At 52.2% G+C, this 26,545-nt stretch overlaps 1 long non-coding RNA gene across 1 annotated transcript in view; it reads left to right on the top strand.

Moving 5' to 3' along the window:
- The first annotated feature begins 19,367 nt into the window (after positions 1-19,367).
- LOC124090133 (uncharacterized) overlaps positions 19,368-26,545 on the top strand; it is an 89,904-nt gene continuing 82,726 nt past the window's right edge. Inside the window, exon 1 of the long non-coding RNA XR_006850966.2 lies at positions 19,368-19,477. This is a non-coding gene — a long non-coding RNA (uncharacterized LOC124090133). The remainder of the gene's footprint in view (positions 19,478-26,545) is intronic.

The following is a 26,545-nucleotide window of genomic DNA, read 5'->3' as shown; positions in this document are numbered from 1 at the left end:
TGTGGACAGGCAGAACCACTCCCACCGCCCACATCCTGGCTGACCTTGGGACCTGCTTTGACCGACAGATGTGACAGACATAGTGCATGCAACACGGGGGATCCAGGCCTAGGGAGGCCCTGAAGCTCCCATCCCCACCTATTGGAAATCGACCTCCAGTAGGTGACAGGAGCTGTATCAAATGATGTGGTCTCAAGCAAGTCGCCAGCCCGGCCCACCAGAGCCTCCTGCAATGGAGTCCTTTCTTCTTGGCTGTGTTCCAGGTTCCTTTCCACAGATCCCTTCCAGGGGACCTGCAGCATCTCCTGGGACTAACCATCTAACCTGGAGAAGGAGGCCCAAAGAGGAAAGCCGGTTCTGTGAGCCTGTTGCGTCTCCTCCTGTGCACTCTCCTCCTGGGTGGGCAGGGCTGGAGCAAAGGCAGTCCAGGGGGAAGGGCTCCACCCTTCCTAGGCCTCCCAGGCCTTTCTGCTCCTGAGGGGGTTCTTTAGCTCTCTCTGCAAACAAGTCCTCGATGTCTCCGTGCTCCCTGGGAAGTCGGGGAGGGGAGCACAACGAACGTCCCCACAGCTGCTGGGCCACCAGGTCTGGAATCAGTCAGGCATGGGGATAAATCACCTCTGGTGAGGGAGGCCAGGGGCATCCCAGAAGACGTGTGCCTTGGGAGTCCAAATTCTGACCTTCCTGCAGTTCCTTAAAGCCATCATGGTTCAAGTCAACGTGAAGCGCAGCCCCTTGGGCCCTTTAGTGCAGCTCAGTGCTGCCCCAGAAGTCCTGAGACCCACCAGGCTGTGTCCATTGGACATTCTCCCAGGGCCATGAGACACTAGGCTTAGGTCTCCACCCACCCCCATGTTGGCCAGGTGTCCCCTCAAGAAAACCCAGTAGACGTGGTCTCATCGTCTACAGTAGGTAATTGTGACACCGTGCAGAACACTGTTCACAGCATGAAACACCAAACTATCTGCCTGCCTGGCAAAGAGGGCGCGCAGAGCTCTCTTCTGTTTGGAAGTCAGCCGGGGCTGTCGAGCTCTTACTTTCTGAAGTTGATTTGAAGAAATTAAAATCATGACTCAGTGTCTCTCCTGTCTACCCGGTCTTCACGCTTTACTTAGACACAAGCTTAAATACTTAAATGTGCTCATCTGGGCCTCTGCCTGTGACCGAGCCTTCTTGTTTTTCTCTGAACTGAAGATCCCTACTCTCCCGAAGGTCAAATGAGGTGTGAGTCTGCTTCCTCTTAACTTGGCTTCTGCAACAAGTCCAAAAGGAAGGGCAATGCCCACCCCCTCACCAATGTCCCTGTGTCCCACCTCCTCACGGTTCCTGGACCTTCAGGCCCCTTCAGAACACTTACCCATGTGCACCCCTAATAACAACCAGTTCCTAGAGCCCAGAGGTCCCCTGGCAGGTAGCTGACCTTTTCTGGTGGCCCCTGGTAACTGGTCCTCAGGTCAAAGCAGTGCCCTTGGCATCCCTGAGTGATCCACTGTGGGAGGTGGTACAGATCTTAGGGCATAGACAATAGATTTTTCTAGCAGGTGTATCTGGGAGGGGCTGAGTGTGTCAAGGAAAATTGTGGTCAAGCTCCAGGTCCAGCTTCTGTGCTGGACCTCGGCATTGCCCACCTGCAGGTCTTCCATGCATTTGGATCCTGAGGCCCCCAAAGAACCCTCCTCCCCTTGCCATGTGCCTCTTCCTGCAGTCTCTCTTCCCTGCCCTTTGGGAGCTTCCCTGTGCCCGGGGCAGCCCGATGTCCAGCACTGTCCCTCTGAGGTTGTCTTGCAGGTGGAGCTGGCTCCCCAGGATCCTGCCTTGCTCTTCTCCTGCCACCCAACCTAAGGCTTCTGTTGTCTGCTGGCTCTTCCCTTCCCACTGCTGTTTGCAACACCAGACCTGACTCCTCAATGGACCCCGCGCTTCCCTGGGTTTCTGGTGACTCCCCAGAGCCAAGAGCCGGTCTTGTCTTCTGTCTCCGAGCATAGCCCAGCGCCACCTCCGCCTTCCTTCCTCTCCCCATAGTTTGGTGCTGGTTGTAAGGTGTCCACTTGGCCTTGAAGCTTCCTGTCTATGTGCCTGGCACTTCCCTTTCGAGCCAGCCAGCCTCCCAGTTAGGCTGCCTCCTTTGGGCAGCTGGTGGCTGGAGACAGAGTCAAGGTTACATTCCTTCCCAGATGTCTGTCTCAGTCTCGGCTCTCATGTTTATAAAGTGGGCGAGATCCCACAGGGCACCTAGGAGCCCATGCTGGGATGGATACCAGAGCCCTGTGAGCATCTCTGGTTGACCCAGAGGGAGGCAGGGTGTTCTAGTGGCCTGGGTGAGGGTGCATCAGGCGACAGGTGCAGGGGCTGGGATCCCTCCGGGAAGGTGGGGCAGCCTCAGAGGGCCCTGTGGTCAGGACTCTATACCAGTACCTCCCCAGAAGCCCCACGCTGCAGGCTTTGGAGCTGGATTCAGACATAGAGGTGCACTTGCCAGCGCATGCTCCCCACAGCAGGGTTCAGCCCTGCCCCCTGGGGCTCCCACAGCTGCCATCTGGCTTCTGTGCTGGCCCAGCCCCTGCCGCTCCCAGGCCTGCCGGGAGGGGCTGTTTGCCTGTGAGAGCCCAGGGTCTGGGGACCAGCATGTGGGATGCCAGGCTGCAGTGTCTGACATTCTGGGACGTCTCCCCAGCCGGGTCCCTGGTGGCGTCTGCCAGCTCCTCTGAGACTGAGTCCTCGGTTTCCCTCCCAGAGCTGTGAGTGGGGCAGGCAGGTCCCCATCTACTGTCTCCGCCCAGGGGGAGCAGAAGATCCGAGCTGTCCTGGGGGATGCTGAATGCTACCTCTGGGCATCCCGTCTGCTGGAAGCACACTCAGAAGCCCACTTCACGGGCTGACAGCTTTTATGGGTGGCCCCCCTCGTCCTCCCTCACACACATTCCCTGATTTTATTTTTAAAGAAATAATAACAACAGCAATTAGCTATTCCTTTGTATGGTTCCAGCAAAGGAATGATTTAAAGGGACCGGCATGCTGGAATCGCCTCTTCTCCTTCTTGGGAGGCAGGGGCGGTGGGGAACCTTGGGAAGAGACCCAGGACCACCCCCCCAGGGGGCTTGGGGCTCATGGTTGCGTACCGGTCGAAGGTTGCCCACACTTTCTGGGGCTCTGAGCCCCAGTGTGGCCAGGAGGGGTTAAAACACACACTGCAAAGGAGTTAAAACAAAAATTGACAGACCAGGGAACAGATCAAACACGACACTTCAAAGAGAAGACGAGGCAGGAGGACGAAGCTGAGGAGCACCCCAGTCCCCGAATGCCGGGAAACAAAGGCTGCCTTGGCGTGCCCGGGGCCCGGCCGCCATCCGGATCCTCGCCCAGAGCACTGGGGCTGGGTCTTCCGGGACGACGTGACCAGTTACTGCACTCTCCGTGCCCAAGCACTCGGAGGGGCTAATTAGTGCTTTTAATATGCAAATCAGAGCCTGGGCAGATTACATCTAGGAAAAAAAAACAGCTGGTGAATATGTTATTTTAATTATTACTCCAATGGAGATACGGGCGGGCTTCAGCGAATAGCTGGCCAGTAGGTGAGAAGCTCTGTGGAAGGACCCCTGGTGAACCCGAGAGAGAAGCCCAGGACTCAGAGCTGGGGTGCAGGTGGGGGTGCTGGGAGGGGCCTTGGAGACAGCTCACAACCTGCCCAGGTGCCCACCTGGCTGTGCAATCCTGGGCCAATAGCTCCCCACCCCCCCTCAGCCGCCTCCCCCATCTTATCAGAGGTAACAGCAGGAGCTTGGAGAAAGCAGTCCACCCATCCACCCACCCACCCATCTATCCACGCGTTATTCACACAGTGGATGCTTGCTGGGGCCTGCCCTTCCCAGGCACCGTGCCAGGTGCCACGGTGGCAACAGTGGTCAGGCCCTTGTCTGGCCGGGCTTGTGTTTTGGGGAAGATACAGCAACAAGTCACACAAAGATTCCAACAGCTATAGGCTGATGGGGGGAGGGGGCCCAGAAGGGAACAAACCAGGGTCTAAGTGGAGGGAGAGCAGCGGGGAGGCCGGTCCCTTGCCCAGGTGGGTGGAGAGGCCAAGGAGGCTCTCCACCGGAGAAGCCAGGTAAGGCGAGACCGGGAGGGCGACATGTCCCTCTGGGAAGCTCTGGATGTCCCTGGACTCCTGTCTGACACAGATTTGGTCTCACCCAACCTGGCCATGTTATGGCAAGTGGAGGAGCAGGGGACATGCCATCCTCAAGGTCAACACACCTCGGTGAGCGGATCCTGACTCCGTCTCTTCTGCAACTGCAGCAAGGGCCAGCTCACCCTGGAAGTCTGTGGCTCCAGACTCTGAGCCACTAAGTCTTCTTGTCAGGGTGTGGGTGAGATCTACACAGGACCTCCCCAAGGGCAGGGGCCGGGGATGTGTGTTTGCTCGACTCTGTCCCTTTGCCGGCGCCCTTGGCTGGAAACGACTGTCAGCTATTGCATCTCCAGACACTCAGAGAAGACCTTCCAGTAGGTCCCTGCCTCTCCCTGGGGACTAGAGTCAGGGGAGCTGCCCCATCTCCCAGGGCTGCCAGCAGGGCCAAGGCCAGGGAAGTGCCCCCCGGGATTGCTGCTCTGATTCCCGGGGCCTGGCGCCTGGCTTTCTGAGTGGGTTTTACTTTTATGGGAAATGACAAAACAAAACACAGAGATCAAGGTGTGTCAACTCTCTAGTCACACACAGAGGCACCTGAGTCCCACTTTCTTGGGTACAGGAGCAGAATAATGGAAAAACAAATGAAAAATTCATTCTTCACCAACTTTGCCTGGAGGCAGCAGGGGAAAAATTCTTTGCACAGGATGGCGAGTGAAGAGGGGAATGTGTGACGAGGAACAGTGGCCAAGGAGAGGGGGAGAGACCCAGAAGTGACAGAGGAGGGACAGGGACAGTGGAGGACAGGAAGCAGAGAGAGGAGGGAGGAGAGAGAGAAAGGAGAGGCGATGGGAAGAGAGGGAAGAGAGGGAAGGAGAGGGCGGGGGGACAGGGGGACAGGGGTGGAGGCAGCACTGCAGCCAGTGGGCACCTGGTGTGGGGGTGGCCCCGGCCCCAGCTCCCCCAGCCCCCTGTCCTGGCCAGACAGGCTGTCTGCAGGCACTCACGGGCAACCACAAGGACAAAGTGACACCTCCTTTCCAAGAAAGCAAGTTTGCAGGCCATATGTGTGCCCCGGGGCCTCCCAGCCGCCTGGCCAGCCTGGAAGGAGGAGAGGGAGAGGAGCCCGCTGTGCCTGGGCAGCCCAGCCAGGGTGGTCCAGCCTCGGCACACGGCCTCCCCTGCAGCCCCTTCATGGTGGCCTGGACAAGTGTGTCCACGGTGCACAGCCTCCTGTGCACCAGGAGTACCTGTGACCCAAAGCCTGGAGCGCGGAGTCATCTGACCAGGGCGCTTGGGTAACTGGTGACAGAGCTGGAGGGGACCCGTGTGTGGACTGACTCTACACTGCTCCTTAAGGGGACAGGTGCTTCTTGCCTTGCCTTTTTGGGCCTCAGCTCTTTCATCCTGCTCAGCCCACGTTTGCTGATTGCCTCCTCTATGCCAGGCACTGTGCAGGCTCTGGGGTGAGCAAGGCCACCTCATCCTACCATGCCAACTCCCTGTTAAGGCAGGAGCAGTGCAGAGCCATGGGGGCTGGGCCCTGGTGGTGAGGGCATACTAGGGAGAGCCGGGCCCCACGTGGAGCACCCTGTTGTCCTCCGGTCAGTCTTGGTGACTGCCGTTTGTCCAAGGCTGCACCTTGGTGCGGTCATATTGCAGTACAGCTAGGAGAGGATGGTGCTGAGATTTGGGGGACTCAAGGGTGAGCTGGTGGAAAAAGTGCAAGGGCACAGGTGGCAGAGGATGAGGGAAAGGCCCAGGTCCCCCTCGTGGGATGTGACTAACAGAAGACGGATTAGAAGTGCGAGTCTCAGCAGCGGGAGCTGAGGGTGGTTGGACTGACACGGGCTGGGTCCCCAGGGTAAAGGCGGTCTCTGAAGAGTTTTAGGAAAAGGGCAAAATGATCAGCATTCTGGAAAGTTCTCTGTGGCTGCAGCATGCAGAACTGATCTGAATCTCTTTGGTCTGTAGTCAGCAGGAGATCAAGCAGGAGGCTGTAGCAGCGATCCAGGTCTGAGACCAGGTGTGGCACAGACAGGGAGTCCCTGGGGGCAGAGCAAAGGGAACACTTAAGAGCCATCTGGGGAGAGAGGGCTAGGACCTGCTGAGACTTTGCAAGACAGCAAGGACTGCCAGGTTGAGTCCAGCTCTGGGGCTTTGGTCAGGGGGCAGAGGTGCCATTAGGTGAGATGGTACGCAGCATTACATTTTCTGGACAGGGTGATGGGAGGAGCTTCTGGGATAAACTTGACACTGGCCTCCCCTAGAGGAGGATGGGCTGAGGGTCTTCGGTTTCTGAGCAGTGGCCAGGAGGTGGTCTACCAAGGCAGCGACGGCACCTTCGCTGTCAGGGGATCAGGAGGGAGCACATAGCCGAGGCAGGGGGCAGGAGGGAGGGTGAGGGAGTGACCAACAGTGCCTGGTGTCACAAGGTGCCCTCTGAGCTTGGCAGCCTGGAGCACCTGTGGTGGGCTGGAGGAATGTTGGTGAGGAGGGGCAGACGCCACCTTCTGTGGCTGAGGACAGTGAGGGAACAGCGTGTCCTGCTCTTTCTGGGTGCTTCATTGCAGCAGGAGGGGGTGAGGAGAAAGGGCCACTGGTCACGGGTTCCTCTGAAGGGAGAGGCTTGAAGGCGGGCCAGGGTGCCCTGTGGGGCAGGCTCCCTCACGGAGGGCATGGGACAGGCAACGGGGGGGGGGGGTGGCTCACCCTCGGCCACTCCTCCCCCTCCAGCCCCCACACGGGGAGACAAGTTTCTTCCCTGAGCACGGAAGGGTGGGCATTAGGGGGTACTCCAGGAGGTGGAGGTTAGCTGAGAGAACTGGGAGGGGAGCCTTGAAGACAGGCAGAAGGACAGGAAGGGTTGCCTCCATGTTAATCATCTTCGGCTGGATCACTAGTTACCCCCAAGCTTAGAGGCTTTAAGCAACAAACAGAATCGGGATCAGGAATCTGAGTGGCCTCGCGTGGTGGGGGTCCTGGCTCAGGGCCCCTCGTGGGATTGCAGTCAAGGTGTCGTGGGGACTGCCTCGGGCTGCAGGGCCCGTTCCTTGCCAGTTGGGCCTCTCCATAGGATGGGGCAGCAGGCTAGTCCAAGGGCAAGTGCCCACGGGAGAAAAGGAAGCATCGTGAGATCCAGTTTTAGAAGTCACGCACCGCGACTTCCACCACGTTCTGTCAGAAGCGTGTCACTAAGTCCGGCCCACTTTCAGGGAGGGGCTTAGGCTCCATGGTCTGAGGGGAAGATGTGTGGATGGATCTTAAGACCTCAGCTCCGTCGTGTTGAGACTCACAGCCAGACTGCCTGCACAGCCAGACTCTGGGGAGCGATGGGGGGGAGCACAAAGATGGGGTTCAGGATACAGCCCTACAGTCTGAGGATGGATGCAGCTCAGGGGGCCCTGGGGGTGTCTAGGCTGCGTGGGAAGGAGAGAGAGGGCGGGAGGCCCTAAGGACTACTCTTTTCTGTGGAACCTGTGGCCAGAAGGCACTTTCTTCTCGTCCCCTCTCCTGCTGTGATGAAGCTTCCAGAAAGAGCTGGACCTGCTGGCTGTGTTCCCTCCCTGTCCTCAGGCTGTGGACGGCTCCATCCAGAGGGTGGAGAGCAGATGGCGTTAACCAAGTGGGCATTTCCCGGGCTCTCATGTTGTAGCCCACGTTGACTAGAAAATCCGTTCTGAAACATGAGCTTGATGCGCAGGCTTTTCGGGAAGCTGGAGGGAAGGATCAGGCAGAGAAAATCGAAGGCAGTGGGCGATGAGCCCCAGAGAAGCTCTGTGGCCGCCTGTCTTTACAGGTGTCTCTCAGGAGGCCTGTGAACTACTGCAGCTTTGGACAGTGTGTCCTGGGGAAGGAACAGAGAAGACTAGATCCACCGAGCCTCGTTCCTGGTGGTGATGCTCTGCCCCAAGGGCCTTCAACTCTCAGTTTTTACAGGGAACACTGCCCACATTCTCCAGCAGCTGCCGTCAGACATGAGCTCAAAGCCCCAGAATTGTGGGCCCCTGTGAGTGGCTCACTGCAGTCATGTGGCCACCTCCAGGTGCTTCCAGCAGGATCCGAGGTGGTCTGGAGTGGGTGAGAGGTGAGGTGCAGGGCCTCAGGTTGTCCTTGTGAGTGATCCGAGAGACTGGTTTGGCTACAGCATCAGGCCAGGCGGGAGCAATGGGGCAACCTGGCCCTGACAAGAAAATAACATGGAAAGTAGACATCTCCCTCTGGGACCCTCAGGCAGGTGGTGGGTGTGGGCCGTCTTCCTGGACAGCCGGCAGGAGACTGATCAGAAAATCCTGGCCAGGTGGATCCAGAGGCTCTCCTTGGATGGACTGAACAGGGTTTGCCATGCAGGAGGCCCTGGGGCAGGTGCAAGGTACACAGGTGAGTCCAAGGAGGTTCCCCTTCCCCATCCAAGGATCTCACAGTCCAGGGGAAGGGACAGACACAGACAGTCCCTGTATGCTCTTTTGAATAGAGAAGTGTCCTGATCCTGGCTGGAAGCAATAAGGAGGGTCGATCCAGTGAAAGGGGCAAAGAAACTACAGCTGGTCCTCTGTCCCCATGGGTCCTATATTCACGGATTCATCCAAGTACAGGTTGAAAATAATTTTAAAAAATTGCATCTCTACTGAACATGTACAGACTTTTTTTTTCTTGTCATTATTCCCTGAACAATGCAGTGTTAACAACTATTTACATAGCATTTACATTGTGTTAGGTATTATAAGTAATCTGGAGATAACTTAAAGTGCACAGGATATGCAAAGGTTATATGCAGATTTTATATAGGGGACTTGAGCATCTGCAGAGTTTGGTATCTGTGGGAGGTCCTGGAACCAGTCCCCTGTGAAGACTGGGGGAACGACTGTACTCAGAAACTTTGGCAGTAAGGTCTACATACACATGGTGACAAAAATATCTAGGGAAGGCTCTGATGAAAACAAAGACAATTGCAACGATACCAAGTGTTGATAATGATCGGTATTATCTAGTGGTGAGATCAAGACCACAGGGTAGAAAGTGCACATCTGACACCATCCAAAGCACCTCCCTGGTCTCCTCTGAGCATCCAGCAACGAGGAAGCTGAGGTGACTAGAGGAAAGAAGGCTGGTCCAGAGTTCCCCCCCTGACAGCTCGTCAGGGACAGGGACTGTCCAAATCGTAATTTTTTGCATGAGGCTGGGGGAGAATTATGACAATGTCTTATAGTCCCACAGCTTTTTATAATTTATGGAGCACTTCCACATTTATTATCTGATTTTATCCTCATAATAATCCCAGGATGCACATATGTACTAATAGTCTCCTTTTACAGAGGAGGAAATGGAAAGATGGTGGGAGTGGCATTGGTGCTGGTACGTGGCTGACGGCAGACTCAAGCCCATCTCCTGTCCGGGGCTGTCCAGTGCTCTCAGGAGCTTGGGGTTAAAGGTCGTTCATTGGCAGTGACTTGGTTTTGCTGCAGCATGTCAGAGTCAGTCAGTTCAAAGCTTGTGTTTCCAGTTTCATAAGATTTCAGAAGCTAGGAAGAGCCACCCCTCACCGCGCTACCTCCACAGATGTGTCTGTTCTGTGTGTCTCTGAGTGGGCTTGGCAGACAAGGCTGGGGATCAAATCTGCCTGCTGTATGGCTTGTGAATAAAGTTTTATTGGAATGCAGCCTCGCTCTTTTGTTCACATCCTGTCTGTGGACGGCGGGGTGGGTGCTGGTGACAGGGAAGCACTGGCCCACGGAGCCTGAAAATTGACTATCTGGCCCTTTACAGAAAGCATGCTAACCCTGCCTGGGTGCACAGAGGGCCTGGCTCAGTGCCTGTTCATTGACTGAATAAATGCACTCTGGGTTCCAGTATGACCTCCCAGTGAATCCAGTGTGTGGGTTGAAGGCTGATGTTCTCTTGATTTTCACACCAATCGGATGAGGTGGTGAAGAGAATGGGGATTGAGTTGAGAGCTGCGCTTTCCTCCAGGAACCCCTGTGAATGGCTCCAGAATCCAGGCTTGTGGCCAGGATGGAGTGGCAATAGTAGGTCACCACTCAGGGAACAGGACGCTCCCCTGGCCTCTGGGTGTCCGATGCCTAGGGGTGAGCCAAAGAGGAGTGTGGAGCAGAGATCATGCTCAGAACCTGATGCTGATGGGCAGGTGACCCGCAGCCTGCTGGGATGTGGCCCACATGCCCTTACAGTCTGGGCAGAAAGCATGGGAGGGGAGGGGCTGGAGATGGTGCCCCTCCCTGGCATCTCCACCGGGGTTGCCCGCTGAGGCTGATTGGCATTCACCCCCATGCACCTCCATAGCATCCATTAAGCACCTGGCTGACTACAGTCAAGGACGCTGAGGGTGTGGAGGGACCTCTGGTAGTCATGCAGACTGTGCAGACTGGCCTTCTGCGTTGGGGCTGTTCAGGGCAGCCACCAGCTCTGGCAGAGTTCCAGAGCCAGGTCGGGCTTTAATCTGGGTGAAGGGCCATGTCAGTCAGAGCTCTGCCCCTCCTGGAACCTTCGAGTGAGCCTGGTGCTGGGGGATTTGATGTCACGTATGGAACGAGATCACTCTTTCTTCTGAGGGTTGCCTGGGGCCCTTCTGGTTGCCCAGTCACTATTTCTCCCACTATAGGGTTTTCACTGTCTCTCGCAGAAGCCCATTTTATTGCCCAAGTTCCTCCTTTCATTGACCTAAAATTGTCTTCCTGCCCTGTCCACCCACTGGCCATCCTCCTGCCAGCTGGAACCACCATGCAGGTGTCCTTTTGAAGCAGGACTTGGAGTAGTGGTGGGGAGGTGCAGAGGCAGGTGTCTGGGTGGCCACTGAGCCTCGAGCTCCAGGGTTTTCACTGGAAAGGGAAAGAAGCCGGGATCTACCTCGGAGTGGTGTGAGAACATGAGAGAACGCAGGAGACATGCCTGGAATAAAGCACACACTCAAACACGGTAGCCACGTTGCTACTGTAAATTTCCAGAGTGATGAGACCTGGAGTGTGGAGTCAGGGGAATGAGTGGGTGTGGGCCCAGAGGTGGATAGAGCTTAGAACTTTGGTGTGCATTCTGAATTAAAGGGAGAATTATATTATTATCTGTAATTATAAAACAATGCTTGGGTATATAAACAATGACTGTTTAAATACATTTAAAGAGAAAGCAATCAAAACCTATGAGGGAAAGAAAGGAACAGAATCGGGCACAGAGGTCAAGCTCTGGTGCAGGCCCATGGACGGACAGTGCGGTGAACTTTGAACTAGAATGGCCCTTCCTCGTTGTCCTGAGCTAGGCTGAGGGGGAAGCTGTGCGTATTTCCACATGGATCAGTGGTTGATTATGGGCTGCATTGGAAGAGATGTGACCTTGTGTTGGGAGCCTCATGCAGCTGAGAGAATATCTGCAGGATCTGAGAGCTGAAGTCTGTCTGTCAATGGCAGTCCCAAGGGGTCAAAAGTCCTGTGGAAGGAAATCTCATGGTGCATCACAGTGACCAGTACAGTCTGCCTTTGCACTGATGGGATCCGCCTCTTTGTCCTGGAAGCCCCTCCTCAAGGCCCCCAGTGGACCTCTGCTCTTAGGAGAAAATGAGTGGAGGAAGGCCATGGGACCCTGACCTTTGGGCCGCAGCTGGCCTATGGGGCCACTACAGGGAAATTGCTGTCTCATTGCCTTCTCTACTAGCTCCTTAGGTAACCTCGCCCCAGCTAGCACTTCTTCTACATTTAGCAGGTTGCATGATCCAGACCCTCATTCTGAGGGGTCTGACTCCTAGCCACCACACCCTTCCTGGGTCCAGGGTGCTGCTCATTACCACTTACAATCATAGCTGGGCAAGTCCCCAGAATGGTCCATCTGGGAGCTAAATGTATTCCTCCTACCTTCCAATATGTGACAGCCACCCCACTTTTCTTGTTGATTAGGGTTAATCAGCTCAGCCAGGACAGCCCAGTCCACTTCTTGGTTCAGGGACCCTGAAGCCTCCAGGCAGCACGTGCAGCTTGTAATTGAACAGGATTCCTGCCAATCCCCTGGTAGAAATTTTCTTTTTTCTACTTTTTATGTTCAGAGTTCAAAGTTGTGGGGACAGGAAGCACAAATTCTGCAGGCGAGTCCATAGAAGTGACAATAGGCACAGACTGTTTAGGTTGCCATAACAAAGTACCACAGACTGGATCACCTAAACAGTAGAAATTAATTTCCTTAAGTCTAAGACAAAGGGAGAGTTTCTCTCCTTGGCTTGTAGATGGCCTCCTTGTCCCTGTATTTTCTTGTGTGTGCATCCATATCTTACCTTAGTAAGGTTAAATGATGTCATTTTACCTTAATCACCTTTCAAAAGACTCTGTCTCCAAATACAGTGACCATTCTGATGTACTGAAGTTAGGACTTCAATGTATGAACTTGGCTGAGAAGCGCAACCGAGTCCCTAATAGACTCCTGTCCCCTCCATCCCTTAGCTGTGAACTGACCCATGCATTTTTTTTTTCCTGTTGGGGACCCAGCACCACACAAAGGCCTTTGGTTTAAATAGCTTTTTGTATCCTGGAGGAGGACATCCCGTGTTTGGAAAGCCCTAACTCAATCTGGGGCTTTAGCTGTGCCTTCAAGAGCAGCTTGAATACTGAGTGGGGCGGTGTGACCACCAGATCCATGAGCGTGGCTCCTCCTGGAGCTCCTTGGCCATAAAGCAAGTTTCTCGTCTGATGAAGGGACCTGGATCCTGTGCCCGTGGCTCCGACACGCCATCTGCTCTTGGACAGAGGCGAAGGCTGAGCCCTGCAGGCAGGAAAAGGGCCCAGCCAGGTCCATCTGCCAAGTGCCACTTGGTGCTGCTTTGGGGACTCAACATTAGTCTATTTCTGTTGGGTTGGACATTGGGTGGTGGCAGTGACTAGACCAGGCTTAGGACACAGAGTCTCTGCCAGCCACATGGACGTGGCCACTTCTCATGTGGCCCTCGTGCTAGCCCTGGGTGGCTGGTGACAGAGTCTGGCTGATGCCAACCGGCCAAGGCATGAGGTGTGTAGTGCTCCTGTGGTGGGTGATGATTGTACCCCCACATTTGGTGCCCACTCCCAGCTGCCCACCCACAGGTCTCTTCCAGACCTCCCCAGCTGGGTCATCTGATCTTTCTCTTTCTGACCCCCGCCAGCCTTCCACCGTGTTTGCCCTTCATCACTGGTTACGGTCGAACTTTAGGCCACAGAGTGAATGGCCAAGTCCTCCACCTGAGCACCGCCTCTTTGGTGGCCTTTCTCTCACCTGACTTTTGAAGCCACCCCGAGTGGGCTGTAATCAATCTGTAGCTGGCCTCCTTGTAATAAATCTGCCATCTGTTTCAGCAGGCATCCCCATTGTGAGTCCCTGGCGTCCACTCTGATCCTATTGTTCCTTACAGCAGCTGTATCTACCTGGGAACGGAGATCTGTCATGGCATCTTCTACGGCTGTCAGCCCAGGCCTGCAGAGGGGAGTCCCCTGCGAGCTTTGTACTGATGCTGAGGCTCCTCTCAGCAGCCCATTTACTATGGCCTTGGTAAATGACATGTCTCCCAGGACATTCCGAGGCACGTAGCCATCTGGTGCGTTTTCTGACCTCCTACAGCACATCTCCTCCAGCGTATCCCATCTCAGCCTTCCAATCCCTGTGTGAGCGGCCGCAGGAGTCCTGGTGTTCCAGCCTCACTTGGTGTGGGCATTGTTTAGCCACAGTTCCCAGAGCCATCCTGCAGCACCTTCTTCTGATGTCCTTGTCCTGCACTCTGGTTGAGTACACTCAACAAAGTCTCCCTTTTCCAACCTTCCACCCAGGCTCCTTGGTCAAACACCCACAGACGCCAGTGCCACGAACATTCTCTGGCAGGCTCTTGCTGGCACCTGCAGGGTGAGTCTCCAGGAGGAGGTAGAACCTCACATCTTCTGAGCTCCACAGTGAGATCCAAAGGTGCCCAGAGTTGGCTTGTACCTCAAACAGGAGGAATGGATTTCCCTTGAGGTTCCTCTGCCCTGGGCAACTGGGCATATTGCCATGGTCAGCTGGAAAAGGAAGCCACAGGCCCCAGCTCTCAGAGGGGTTAGGGGCAGCATAACTGGAAGGTGTGCAGACCTCCTCTACAGATCTGGAGCTTGGGTCCACCCTGGCTCTGGTGACTCCCTTGGGACAAGGCCTGGCAGCTGCTGAAGGAAGCACTGAGGATTCAGGAAGACCACATGCAGGGGAGAGGGGTAGTGGCACTCAGGGGACATGGGTGTGGCTCTCTTGCAAGTCTAAAGGAGATCCCCAAATCTTTCAACCTTACCCTTTGCTCTTTCTGACTTGGAATTCTCATTGTTAAACTGCCCTGACCCTTCCCATTAAATAAAGAAAGGACATCTGTCTGCACAGCCTGCTGGGTTGGTCTTGTGGCAGCTGAAGGGTCAAGTGGGCCAGGGATGGGGTAGAAGTGGGTCCTATTTCATTCAAGCTCCTCCTGGTGCAGATGTCTCCACTCAGTTCAAAAGGATTCCCATTAGTTTTGTTTTGAAGGCTAGTTCCCCAGGGCTTGCCCCTGTGTCCTCCATTCTGCTGGCCAGCCAGCGATTGGTCCATGTGTTCCAACATCCTGAGCAAGTAAGGCTTCCTTCAGCGACTGAGAGGTCAGTGTGTACAGGTGGAAGAATGTTTTGTCAAGTTTTAATGTTTATTCTGGCCTTTTCTTCCATAGCTCCTCAGTGCACGCATGTGGGGTCACAGTCAGCCTGCAATGTCCCAAGAGCCTGGCCCTCTCGGGTCTCCTGCCTGGATGTGCTGAGAGCTTTTCAAGTCTCCCTGTTGCTGCCTCATTTCCCACATCTCCCTGCTCAACCTCTGGCTAGTTTGCTGGTCTCACTTGTCCCAACCAGAACCACAACCTCAGGCTGCTTTAACCGATGCTGTTCCCTGATCATTCACTAGGGAGAATGTGACTGTTACTGACAAGGCCACTGGGTGTGGGGGGTCTTAATGCTCCACTCCCAAATCAACCAGGCTTCTCTGGCATCAAAGCTCCTGGTTTTCATGACCTGCCTCACATTGGGAGAACAGACCTTGGCGGGGATGGGGGGTGGGGGTGGGTGTGGGTGTGGGTGGGAGGAGCCACAGGAGAGAGTGTCCCATACTTTCATTGTCCTCATTGGGAGTTCATCATAAATAACCAGTTCTCAACTGGGTGTGCAGCTTGGGTTGATTTACAGATCTCTGCAATGGCTGTTTTTGACAATTTCATCCGTTCTTATCATTGCGCCTCACTCTGTTATCCCGGAAAGTTCTGCTGGCATTGACTTCTAAGGGCTCAGAGGTAAAGATGCAGGCATAGAAAGACCTGGAGGACAGTATGACAAGGAACCTTCCAGTAAAGCCCCTATATTTGCATAATGCTGAGCCTTGAGAACAGAGAGAGAAAGCTACAAAGAATTCATCTCTTCCTCCATCTAGTCTTTCATTTATCACAACTTGATCGAGCATTCAGAACTCGGGCACTTTTCTGGAAGTTCGGAGAACAAAACCAAAACCAAATAACTTTACTCTCCAGAAAACGTGCACAGGGAAGAAGGAAGCTGTGGTGACAGTGGCCCAACAGCAGCGCTGAGAGGCTGCACAGGACCGGGTAGGAGGGGAGGGTTTGGTGGAAGTGCAGCAGAGAGGGGCGTTTTTCCAGCCTCTCCTGTGGCTTCTTCAACCTCTGTCCCTGCTACTGCTTGACACTCTGCCGTCCTTACCTAGAGACCCTGCAGCTGTATCTCTCGTGTCTAACATGCAGCCCACTTGCTCTGGGGGGACTGTCTTCCCTGCTTTATATCACAAAACTCTAGACAGCAGTTCTTTATCTTCGACTGAGAACTGTTTCAGGCTCTGGCATAGCAAAGTGTCTGCAGACAGAGATAAGCTGTGTTTTCACATTTTTGTCTACAAAATTAATGATCCACAACTACAATAAAACCATCATCTCCTGTCACCAGTGGGGATCACAGGACATTTTGAGCTTTTTTTTTTTTTTTAAATCCAACAACACAAAACCTCAATGGCAGAAAGTGTAGATGTTTTTATTTTTTCTTTTCCTTCAATAGCATTTGCATTTGTTAGAAATATAGAATCATAAAATATTGTTGGAGCATTCCTGGGAGATTTTCTAGCTCAAAGCCTGTGCTTTGCCAGTGGGGAGACAGGAGGTGTGTCCAAGGGTGCTGGCTCTGCCTCTGCCTGGTCCTGGACCTGGCCTCTCCATCATCAGCCTTGGCTTCCATTCCTCAAATCCGCATCAGCGAGTCTACTCCCTCATCTGAGCAGGAGGTACCAGCCAGCTCTCGCTGAAGTTTCCCAGGCCAGCTGACTCTTGTTGCCTAATCTGTACCTGTTAAAGCCAGACTCCAACCCCTGCTCAGGACTCTGCTCCTGGCCACCCCCCTTCTGCTTCTCTCCAGAATCATGGGACCCTGTGGGGTGGGCTGACACTGGACAGGTGGACACATGCATGGTTGTCCCACTTGTTAAACACAGAAATGTTTGCATCCCAGTTGGCAGACAGCTGCTGCCTGGTACCTGGCGGACCCTCTTCCACTACCTTGGCCACCCAATAATCCAGTGGCTGAGGGGTTAACTCTGGCCAGCAGGGGCCTCCAAGTCCTTGCTCTGGCCCAACGCTGCTGCCTATTCTAATATCCTACTGAGTGTTAATTATTTCAGTATCAGCATGGTTAAGATCCGGGATACACAGCCCAACTGGGTGGAAACCCCTGTCTCTCCAGCTCTGGGGATGATGGGTTGGTTACTTAAACTCTCCAAGCCCCAGTCTCCCCACCTGCAAGTGAGGATGTACATCGCACAGGGCTGCTTTGAGACTCAACTAATAAGAATGGCCCAGTTTCTCTCTAAGCAGTTCTCACTGCCAGCATCCCATGCTGTCTCTTCACATCCCTCAATCAGCAGTGAGAATAATCTGTGGGCTTCTGGCTTGTCCTTGAGCTGTACACAGTCACACACTAGGGACTGAGAGGAGAGACAGCGGGCTCTACCTGATGACCTTTCTCTCTCACACTACACTAGTGAAGCCTATAATCTCCCCGGCTGAGGCCTCTGCTTATCCTGATTGCTCAGTTTTTCTTCCTCAGCAGGACCTGGGGTTCCACTCCCTCACAGCCATTGACTCTTTTGCTACATCCACACTCCAACTGCAGCCAGGGCCCTTCTCAGCCCATTCAATATCTTTGTAAGAATTGAAAAAACGTGTTCCCCTGGAGAGGTGCATGATTGGACCACAGGCTGGATTTCAGGATCTACTCACCCCCCTGGACAGGCACCCCCCCCCCCCCCCCCCCCCCCCCGCCATGCACATCCTGTACATGTATGGCATCTCTGCTCGCAGCACTTATAAACATTTAAGAAAAGCACCGAGAGATTTGCAAACAATGGAGTACATAAAGAAACAGCTAACTGCAATCATTAGCCCAAGCTCTGCTTTACAATCAAACAGCAACTAGTAAGAAAAGCACCCCAAACCCTTAATGCTTTTCAATAATCATTTGTCTACTGCTTTCTATGTGCTGTTCTCTGAAGACACAGACATGACTTGGATCTGCATTCAGTCCCTGAGGGGGTTGGAGTCTAGGAGAGAGGCAGCTGCAGAGGGCTGGAGCTTCAGCTCCCCTAAGGCCTACTTGGGACTCTGCCTTGGGGTCAAGGACAGGGAGACCCTTCCGTAGCCGAAATCCAGGAGTGAGTGCCCTTGAGCAGGGAGCCGCCAGTGCCTTCCTGGGCGGTTCTTTGCTGTCAGGGCTGGGCTTCACTCTGACTTCTGCTCCTCCCAGAGAGAAACGTAGTTCTCCTCACTTTCACCTGCACTCTATTTGCAAGTCCCTCAACTGATTCAACCAGGCTGAATGTGACTTCCCAAATGGGTCAGCCCCTGGAGGTCAGTCACTGGCCCATTGGCAGTGGGCAGCACTTCCCTGCACAACTTTGCAAGTGTAGCAGTGTCAGAGAGATGACACGCTCAACCCGTGCAGGGTTTGAGGACGAGCGAGTTTTGCAACCACGTGTTCCTGGAACAAAATCACCTTTGTATGGTATTAATGTAAAAGTTTCATTTAAAAGACACCAGCTGTGGTCCTACCCAGGTTTATTCATATGGGACCTTCACTGGGTCAACTTAATACTTAACTACTGCTTATTATCCCATCAGTCTTCAGGGACAACCCATGATCTAATTGCCCAGCATTTATGTTGCTTGGTAACCACAAATAGAGAATAATAGTCCTTAAAGGGGCAGTGTGGAATTTCATGCCCCTGCAGTGAAGTACACTTCATTTCCCAGAGCACCCTGTGTTTTTTAATTCAGTGAATAAAAATGTGTAATGAATAATTAATTATGTGCTTGGAGGCACAATAGCTGCCTACTTTTGAATATTCATCAGTGGCATTATTAATTCACTAGAAATCCCAGGGAGGAATGGGATAGGCTTTTAGCCTAGCTGGAGGACTTAAAGATAATGCTTTGCAACGCGCGACAAACTTTTTGAAAGCCCACTTTTCTTTGGGAGACGCTTTCTGGGTAATTTTCCTCTTTTAAGAACATTTTGCAGTGGCCCGATTCCTGCACAGCTGGTGGGACGCAGAGACCACCAGTGACCATGAAAAGGGCCCACTCTGGAACTCCCGCCTGGAAAGTGCATTAATAACCAGGCCTACTCGCCTCCCGCAGCCACGAGTGTGCTAATGGGCGTGCGAGGCCAGGCCACGGGGCGGGAGCCCGTGTTCATGTCCAGAGAAGAAAGCGGAGCGCCTTTCGACAGCTTTGCGCTTGCCACCTCGGGCCGCTCTCCTATCGTGGAGACGGGGCCTACGGTCCTCACTTGCAGCTGTGGAAGGAGGCCTGCTGCGTCCATAGGACCAGAACCCTGACCCCGGCCTCCCTCTGGGTCCGTTGCATGCGGCCAGGGCACCTCGCTGAGGGGTTCCGTGATCGCCCCGGGGGTTGGTGAAACTCCCGGCCCCCCGCTCTCGGTAAGCCTGAGAAAATCATCCCGGACTGGGTTTCTATCCTGTCCCACGCTCGAGCCCAGCTTCCCTCTAACCCTCTTCTACCGGCTGCAAAGTTGCCACCTGCCAATGCCACATTCCCAGGCTCCCTTGCGCCTTCAGTCAGTCATGTGACAGAGTGCTGGCCAATGGGATGCAGGCGGAAGTTGCTGGGCGGAGCTTCTGTGGGGTCTTCTTAAAAGGCGGGGAAGGCGCGCTGTCTTGTCCAGCAGTCTTTCTTCTCTCTTCGGTTTGGGAAGGTGAGGTGGCAGAAGCTCCAGCAGCCATCTTGGACTAGGAGATAACGCCGAGGGTGAAAACGAGGCGCCCGGAGTTTGGGTAAGAAAGCTAGGAGGAGCCTGGATGACTCTAGAACTGCCTTTACAGCCTGGAATTGCCACCCTCTGGTCTTCTTTCACTGGACATGGAAATGAACCTCCAGCTTGTTTAATCTGAATTGTTCTGGCTTTCTGGTGTTTATTCTAGAACTCAGTTTTAATGGCGATCTTCTGCTTGGGTTCTATCATTGTTCCTCCTTTTTTTTTTTTTTTTTTTTAAAGATTTCTTAGCATTTGATCTTTCTGATATAAGTCCTTTTGTGTTTGAAAAGTGAGTTTCTTGAATAATAACAGCATGTGCAACTAACAGAAGTAAGAGCCTTAAAATCAAAGCCCTGGTAAGGAGGGCTGGAGACCTCTTGGGTCTCCTTGGAGCCTCAAGATCTTGAATGGAAAAGGAAAGTGGAGACCACCTGATTTAGGCATCTCTGTAAAAATAACTTGGAAAAGTCCTTTAGTTTGGGGCTTTAAATAGTCATTGAAAGATTATTCCAGCCTGTTGAACACACACTCTGAAATGAGAGCTTCCATAGGTCACCATATATGAAATACTAAAGGATACTCATAGTTTATCTATTACCAAGGAAGAAAAAATTCTGCCAGTTATGTCACCATAAGGGTACTGGAGGTCATCTGGAGGAGACCTTCACTCAGAACTTCCAGGCTCTTGAATCCATTGCAGAAAAGAATCTGTGAGTCAAGCATTATTGAAGAGAGGAAGAACTGTCTTGGAAAGTGAAAGGTGAAAATACCAGCTCTCAGCAGGGTGTAGATCAGGAGGGAGATGCACCACCTGAGCTTAATGTCAGAGTTTTATTACGGTGCATAATTAAATGGGATATGTATGATCCAGAGGGGCTGGATTTGCCCTGAGACTGGGAAATATTGAGCAAGATTGTGTTTTCTGATTGGGGTTCTGGGCTGGTATTAAGGTTTCAGATCACATCAGTGTCTCTGGTGGTTGGGTGATTGATCCAGTGATTGTGTCAGAGGGTCATGGTCCAACCAAATTTTAGCCTCTAGACTGACGATTTAATAGTCTCTTTCTATTGAGGTCTTGTTCCTGTTTCACTGTCTTCTTAGAGTACTTAAAAAGTAATTTAAGGGCTGTTGAATGCACCCTTACATTTGACCCTTTTCTGTTCCTTAGGCTCCTTTGTCCAGCTCATAAGTTATTCATGAGTTGTTTGCTCTGTATTTTAACAGATATTTTTCCTTTAGAGATTCTGTGTTCTCCAAATTTATTTCTCAATAAAAGGCATCCATGTTTCAGGAATTTTTAATGTGAAAAATGTGCTGTTTAGCCTCCATGAAATATGGTATGTATAGTTATCTACACAGTTGACTTAAGCATCATTATGCAGAACTCCATAACCAACTGTAGCTACTACAAAGAATCACAACAATTTTCTGTTCCATTCTTATCAAGAGAGAGGCAAGGCCTTTCTGAGTTCCAGGCAGTTTTTGTACCACAATGAGAATTCGCAGAAGGAGATCAGTTTCTGGAATTGGGCCCTATTTCTATTTGAAAAAAAAAATGTCTTTGTCTCTGTATTATTTTCTGTACTAATTCTCTCTTGCTGGTGACCCTATTAGTTTGTCCTCTCTGTTCTGCTCAGGAGAACACCTACAGATGGTCAACCATTCCCTAGATCATTTGGTCCTCTCTCCCTCTGCTCTTGAGCTGTGTGTGGGTGGGTGGGGGACTGAGCTGCACTTGTATTTGGTGCTGGAGACGATTTCTATGTCTCAGGTGCCAATCCACATTCTCCCTCAGCTACTGGGTCACTTGCAGCTGGTGGACTCAGCTCATGGACAGCTTCCTGCCTCAGTACCTGAGGCTCTTTTCTCTGCTTAGCATTTCCCCATCACCAGAAATTGCTCAGTCCATGGTGGATCAGTGCTCCAGCCTCCTCATCCTCTTATGGAGAAGTCTGTGGCCTGTGCACATGGTTTCTCAGAAGTCCCAGCAGGACTGAGCTCCAGCTTCCCACTCCATAGCCCCTGCCTTATTGGGTTTCTCATGTCCTGTCTCATTTCCAGTCTCTTGTGCCTCCTGGGCTTGCCTTCCAAGAAGTCTACTGCCCCGAAGTCCTTTTGTCAGTATCTGCTTTGTGGGGAGGGCTCTGTTTACCAGATAAAGAGTAAGTTCCTGAAGAGTGTCTAGGCTGAAATGGCTTCTCCTGACAGACACAAAAGCTGACACCATTTAAAACATTTTTCTTGTGGCTGCAGCCTAGGTTTTGTGATAGAATGTAGCAGTAATGGCCGCAGGTGGGTTATACCTCCAGGTTCTGTGTTCAGCACCCCTCCTTATTGACTCTGGTCTGGGCCCTATGATTTGTTTGGGTCAATGAAACATGAACAAATATAATGTAAGAAGAGGCAATAAATGCTTACACATTTGACCTTGCTCCTTTGAGGCAGTTCTGCCGATAGGGAAAGAAGCCCAGGCACATCCACGTGGTTACTCACAAGCCTCCCCTGCACCAGATTCCAATTTGAAGACACTCCATTTTTTTAAAACAGTCCAAATAAGCAAATTTTTATTCATTTGTTGCTGGGCTTTATTTGTATGCCTGTGAAACTGTGCCTACCATCTTCTAGCCATAGGTAAGGTAAATCCTGTGCTAGGAAGTCCCTAAGCTACTGTTTCCTTCGAAGCTCTCTGACTTAGAGAATCCCCCTGGGCTGCTGAGCAGCGTTGCCTAGACAGCAAGCACCCCTCCAAGCCCTCCCTTCCCAGGAGTTGCCATGCCCTTCTCCACCCTACTACCTGGTGGCCCCTAGACAGTGTCATACTGTGAGCAAGCCTGTCAGAGTATCACCCAAATAAATCTCATGGTGTGCTGTTATTGCCTTGTGACAAGATCTTTTCCTCTGCTTAGCCCTGAAAGCCCTTGAGCCCAAAAGTGGGGGAAGTCAGAAAAGACTGGACCCAGAGGGTGGTGCCCTCTAGACGGGCAGCGATGGGTGAGTTACCCACCCTGGAAGCTGTGGGTGCTGCAGCCTGGGAAGGCAGGCATAGATGTAGAGTCACAATCAGAGCACTATTTCCAAGAGAGGAGAGTGTGGAGAAGAGTGTGCCAGCTCCTGAGGGTGGGCGCTGCTCAGAAGAGAGAAGAGGGTAGTTGGCGTTAGGAAGAATCACTACAGATCACAAACCATTCACCATGTAGTTAGTTCAATTTACAATTTTTTGACTTTACAATGAAGTGAAAGTCATACACTCTCAGTAGAAATCGTACTTGGAATTTTGAGTTTTGATCTTTTCCTGGACTAATGATATGTGGTTCTGTCCCCCCTGGTGATGGTGGGCAGCAGCAGTGAGCCGCAGCTGCTGTATGCCCGTGATTGTGAAGGAAAACCACTGGCCCTCTGCATGTGTGTGGGGCTGAGGCGGGGTGTGCTGTAGGGTGGGTGCATGCATGCGTTTTCCACTTAGGATGGGTTTGTCAGGACACAGCAGTGTTGTAGGTCTGAGGGCGTCTGTGTGTCCTTCAAGTGGTGTGAATAATGGCTGCAGTTTCCATTTGGATTTCCCCGCTTTCAATGAGACAGTGTTGTGGAACTTAGTATCTGGCACACAGTGAATGTCCCTCAGATACTCTTTTTTTCCAGCATCCTCTAGTCAAGCAAACGTCTTCAGCAGATTTTTTTCTTTCACCAAATTCTGAGTCAAGACACAATGTGTTCGTATTTCATGAGTTGAAAGCTGTCCATGCGGTCCATTGAAACCACCCTCATCACCCTCCTCATCACCCTCATGAAGTCGCACCTGTATGAAAGTGTTCTAGGAAGCTCAAGGGCGTGGATTTAGATCATTGAAGACTTTCTTGCATGTGTTCTTAGCTCCAGTTGAGACTGAAAGTAATGTTTACATGTATCTTTTATTCCTGGGAGTATAACATTGTGCTAATAATAACTATAAGAAAGCAAGCAAACTGTACATTCTAAATTTATCCCCCCCTATGCTTTAAGTGAGGAGAGGAAGAATCATGAATAATAAATATGGAGATAAGAGAATGAAACTGGGAAATCAATTTACTGCAAAATATTTGCATATTTTATTAAAAGAAACCGTGTATGAGGCTCATAACTGGGTGTGATGATTTATATTTTGATTTGATTTGTGCACATGTGCCTCTGGGAGAAGTGACGAAGCACAGTCATCCATGTGGGATTTTTTTTCTCTCTCCTTGATATATCAAAGACTCGTGGTGCAGCAGGGCTCTGAGGGACCTGGGTGTTGACTGTATAGAACAGGAGCCGGGTCTGGAGGAGTTCTGTAGGTTGGCTGCAGAGCCAGGATTCATCTGGAGGAAAAGCGTTGTTCCAGATTAAAGGAACTGGAGAAGCCAGTCATTCTGAGTATGAGTTCGTCTCTTTGTTCAAAGTTAAGACAAGAATCCTTGTCTCCTGTTCTCCTTATAAAAACACACATGAAGATAGACAAATGCACATCTGGATATGTTTGACATTTATTTTGACAGAGATGAGAGAAGAAATAATTAATTGAATCCATACAAGATACCCCCACCCCTCCTTTTCCCCTCTCCAAGAGCAAGTTGAGGCAAACACATCCTTTTTGGGGGGAAGGGGCGGGGAATTTGTGGGATTTCTCCAAACACTCTCTGTCATATTAAAAAAAAGTTTCAAAAGTGACGTGCCTGTTGGCTACTGGGTGCAAGTACCCGGGGCTGAGGAGTGGTGGCGCAAGTACAGCCTGTGTCTGCAGTTCACATGTCCCCAAGCACAAAGCTCCTTTTTCTGATCTCTGCTCTGGGATGATTTGCCTAGGAAATGGCTCTTCCCCTGCAGCTGCTCTACACCGTCCTTGGTGGCCCATTGCTTAGGGGTCCCAGCTGCTCAGGAACCCTCAGGATTCCTGGCTGACACCTTTTTCAGTTTCCTATAGAACTCTCCCACTCTTGGGGACCCCACCCTCCTTCGCTCTCGGAGCACAGCTGTGCCGCCTGCCAGCCCAGTTGGCTGTGGCTGTTTGGGTTGGTGCATTTCCCGAGTTGAAGAGTAACACGGCAGCGGCTGTGCAGGGAAGGGGGGTGCTCTTTTGGGAATGCCTTGTTCTAGAGTGGCAGGTCTGGGTTCTGGACCCAGGGCTGGCCTCAACTATCCAAGTGAATTTTGGGAAATATTACATCAGTTGATTTATCCATCTATCCATCCATCCATCCATCCATCCATCCATCCATCCATCCACCTGTTATCACAGAAGAAGCACCTGCCTCCAACGGGGCATCATGCTGGGCACTGAGCACAGAGAGCAAGACACATGTCTGCCCAGGAAGTGCTCCCAGCCTGGTGAGAAATGGGATGGGGCAGCAATGGGCAGGAGTCAGAGGGAGCCAGCAGGAGGGAGAGTTCATGTCACCTTAGCAGGGGGCAGGGGAGAGGTGGCTTTGGAGCTGCCAAATCACAGAAGGGTCTGAAGGATCATGAGCCTTTGTAAATATCTTCCCATAGTAGGAAAGTGGACAGCAGAATATCTTTTAGTCCAGCAGACATTTTCCAAGGTGCCACTGGGGACTCGGGTCCAGGGCTTGTCATTTTGGATGGAAAGATGGTTGGTGTGAGGGGTTCTCCAAGATTCTTGTTATCTGGCTTTTGAACTTGGGTCTCTGCCTTGGTTCGGCAGGACTCAGCCTCCAGTATGTTAGCAGACAAATGTGCCTTTGTGGTGTTGATGAGGAAATTGGGTCCCACAGAGGGCAGGTGTTACTCATGGAGAGATGGGGTGAAAATAGAGCTAGAAAGAGAGTGAAGGTCAGAGGAAAGGACACGGGCTTCTGTTCATTTAGAAATCAACTCCACACAGTTTTTTAAGAATGGAGTGGCTATTTGATGTCTCCTGGGTCTCTTCGTCCTGGAACTGCTGCACCATGGGAGTCCTCTGGATGTTGGCTCCTCTGAAAGGAGCTGTCCACCAAAGTATCCTCCCTCTCTCAAACATGGAGTGAGGTGTGGCCCAAGACCAATCAATCCTATTTTCTTCTGAGGAGGCCTTTTTTTTTTTTTTTAGAACAGGGTCTTGCGATGTTGCTCAGGCTGTTTTCAAACTCACAACCCTCCTGCTTTAGCCTCCTGAATCACTGGGATTGCTCCTGAGAGTCTTGTGGAGAGACAGAAAGGCAGAGGCTGGTGCTGGTCCATCCCAGGCCTGGCCTCCTGACAGATGCTGAGGGGTCCTTGCACCCTCGATGTCCAGAGCCGCCCAGGTGCCGTCCGCATACATCTGGTGCAGCTCTCCCTTCTCAAGAGTGCCTCTGCGTGTGTGGCCTTGGGCCACTCCTCTGTGGCGCTCTGCCTGTTTCCTCATCTGTGCAAGTGATATTTATTAATCCTTCCCTGTGGTGTTGATGTGATGACAAGCAGGTCAGTGAGTGAGTGCGTTCTACAAACTATAAAGTGTGGTGGCCACAGAGGTCGTTATTACTGTGGTTACCATAAAAGGACAGTCAGTGGTCACACAGCGCAACCCAAGTGTACAGAGCTGCTTTCTGCTGGTGACTCCATTTAAAATACACTGTGGAGGGACCCGGGGGAGTGCACTGTGCTGAATCTGTAGTTTTGCATTCTGTCATTAAAAGGAATTTCTAAAAATAGGCCCAGGTCAAAAAAGGTGCCTGGCAGGGACGTTTTCCAGAGCTTGACCTAAATCCCTCTCATTTTTTCCCCAAGCCGCTCATTTTCCATGGGAGACAGACCTGACCCAGCTCAGTCTTGTAGTCATTTTCTGCTGTGGAGAGGCCTGGAAACCCTTTCTCTGCACAGTAGGGCGTCAAGTCCCACCTGGCAGCACAACCCTCTGAAGTGCCAGAGCCCGATTTGGCCTTCAGGAGCCTGTTCTTCTTGCTTTAAAATGGCTTCCTCCTTCAATAGAGTTGGAATCGTGAGCACAGAGCCCACGGGCTCCCCTGTGATGTGCCCACGACTCTCTAGTTTGTGTCCCCAGCGCAGGCTGCTTTCTGGGTCTCAGACCTGTGCTGGCTAAGCCTTCCCCTTGCAGTCTGTGAACTCACCTGTCTGGGATAGTTCATTCCACACCAAC

This window comes from Marmota monax, unplaced genomic scaffold (genome assembly GCF_021218885.2).
Source record: "Marmota monax isolate L192 unplaced genomic scaffold, Marmota_monax_Labrador192_F-V1.1 WCK01_AAM20220418_F8-fsc00017, whole genome shotgun sequence".
NCBI classification, from domain to species: Eukaryota; Metazoa; Chordata; class Mammalia; order Rodentia; family Sciuridae; genus Marmota; species Marmota monax.
Note: the sequence above shows the minus strand (reverse complement) of the source record. Positions and strands in the feature narration are given on the sequence as shown.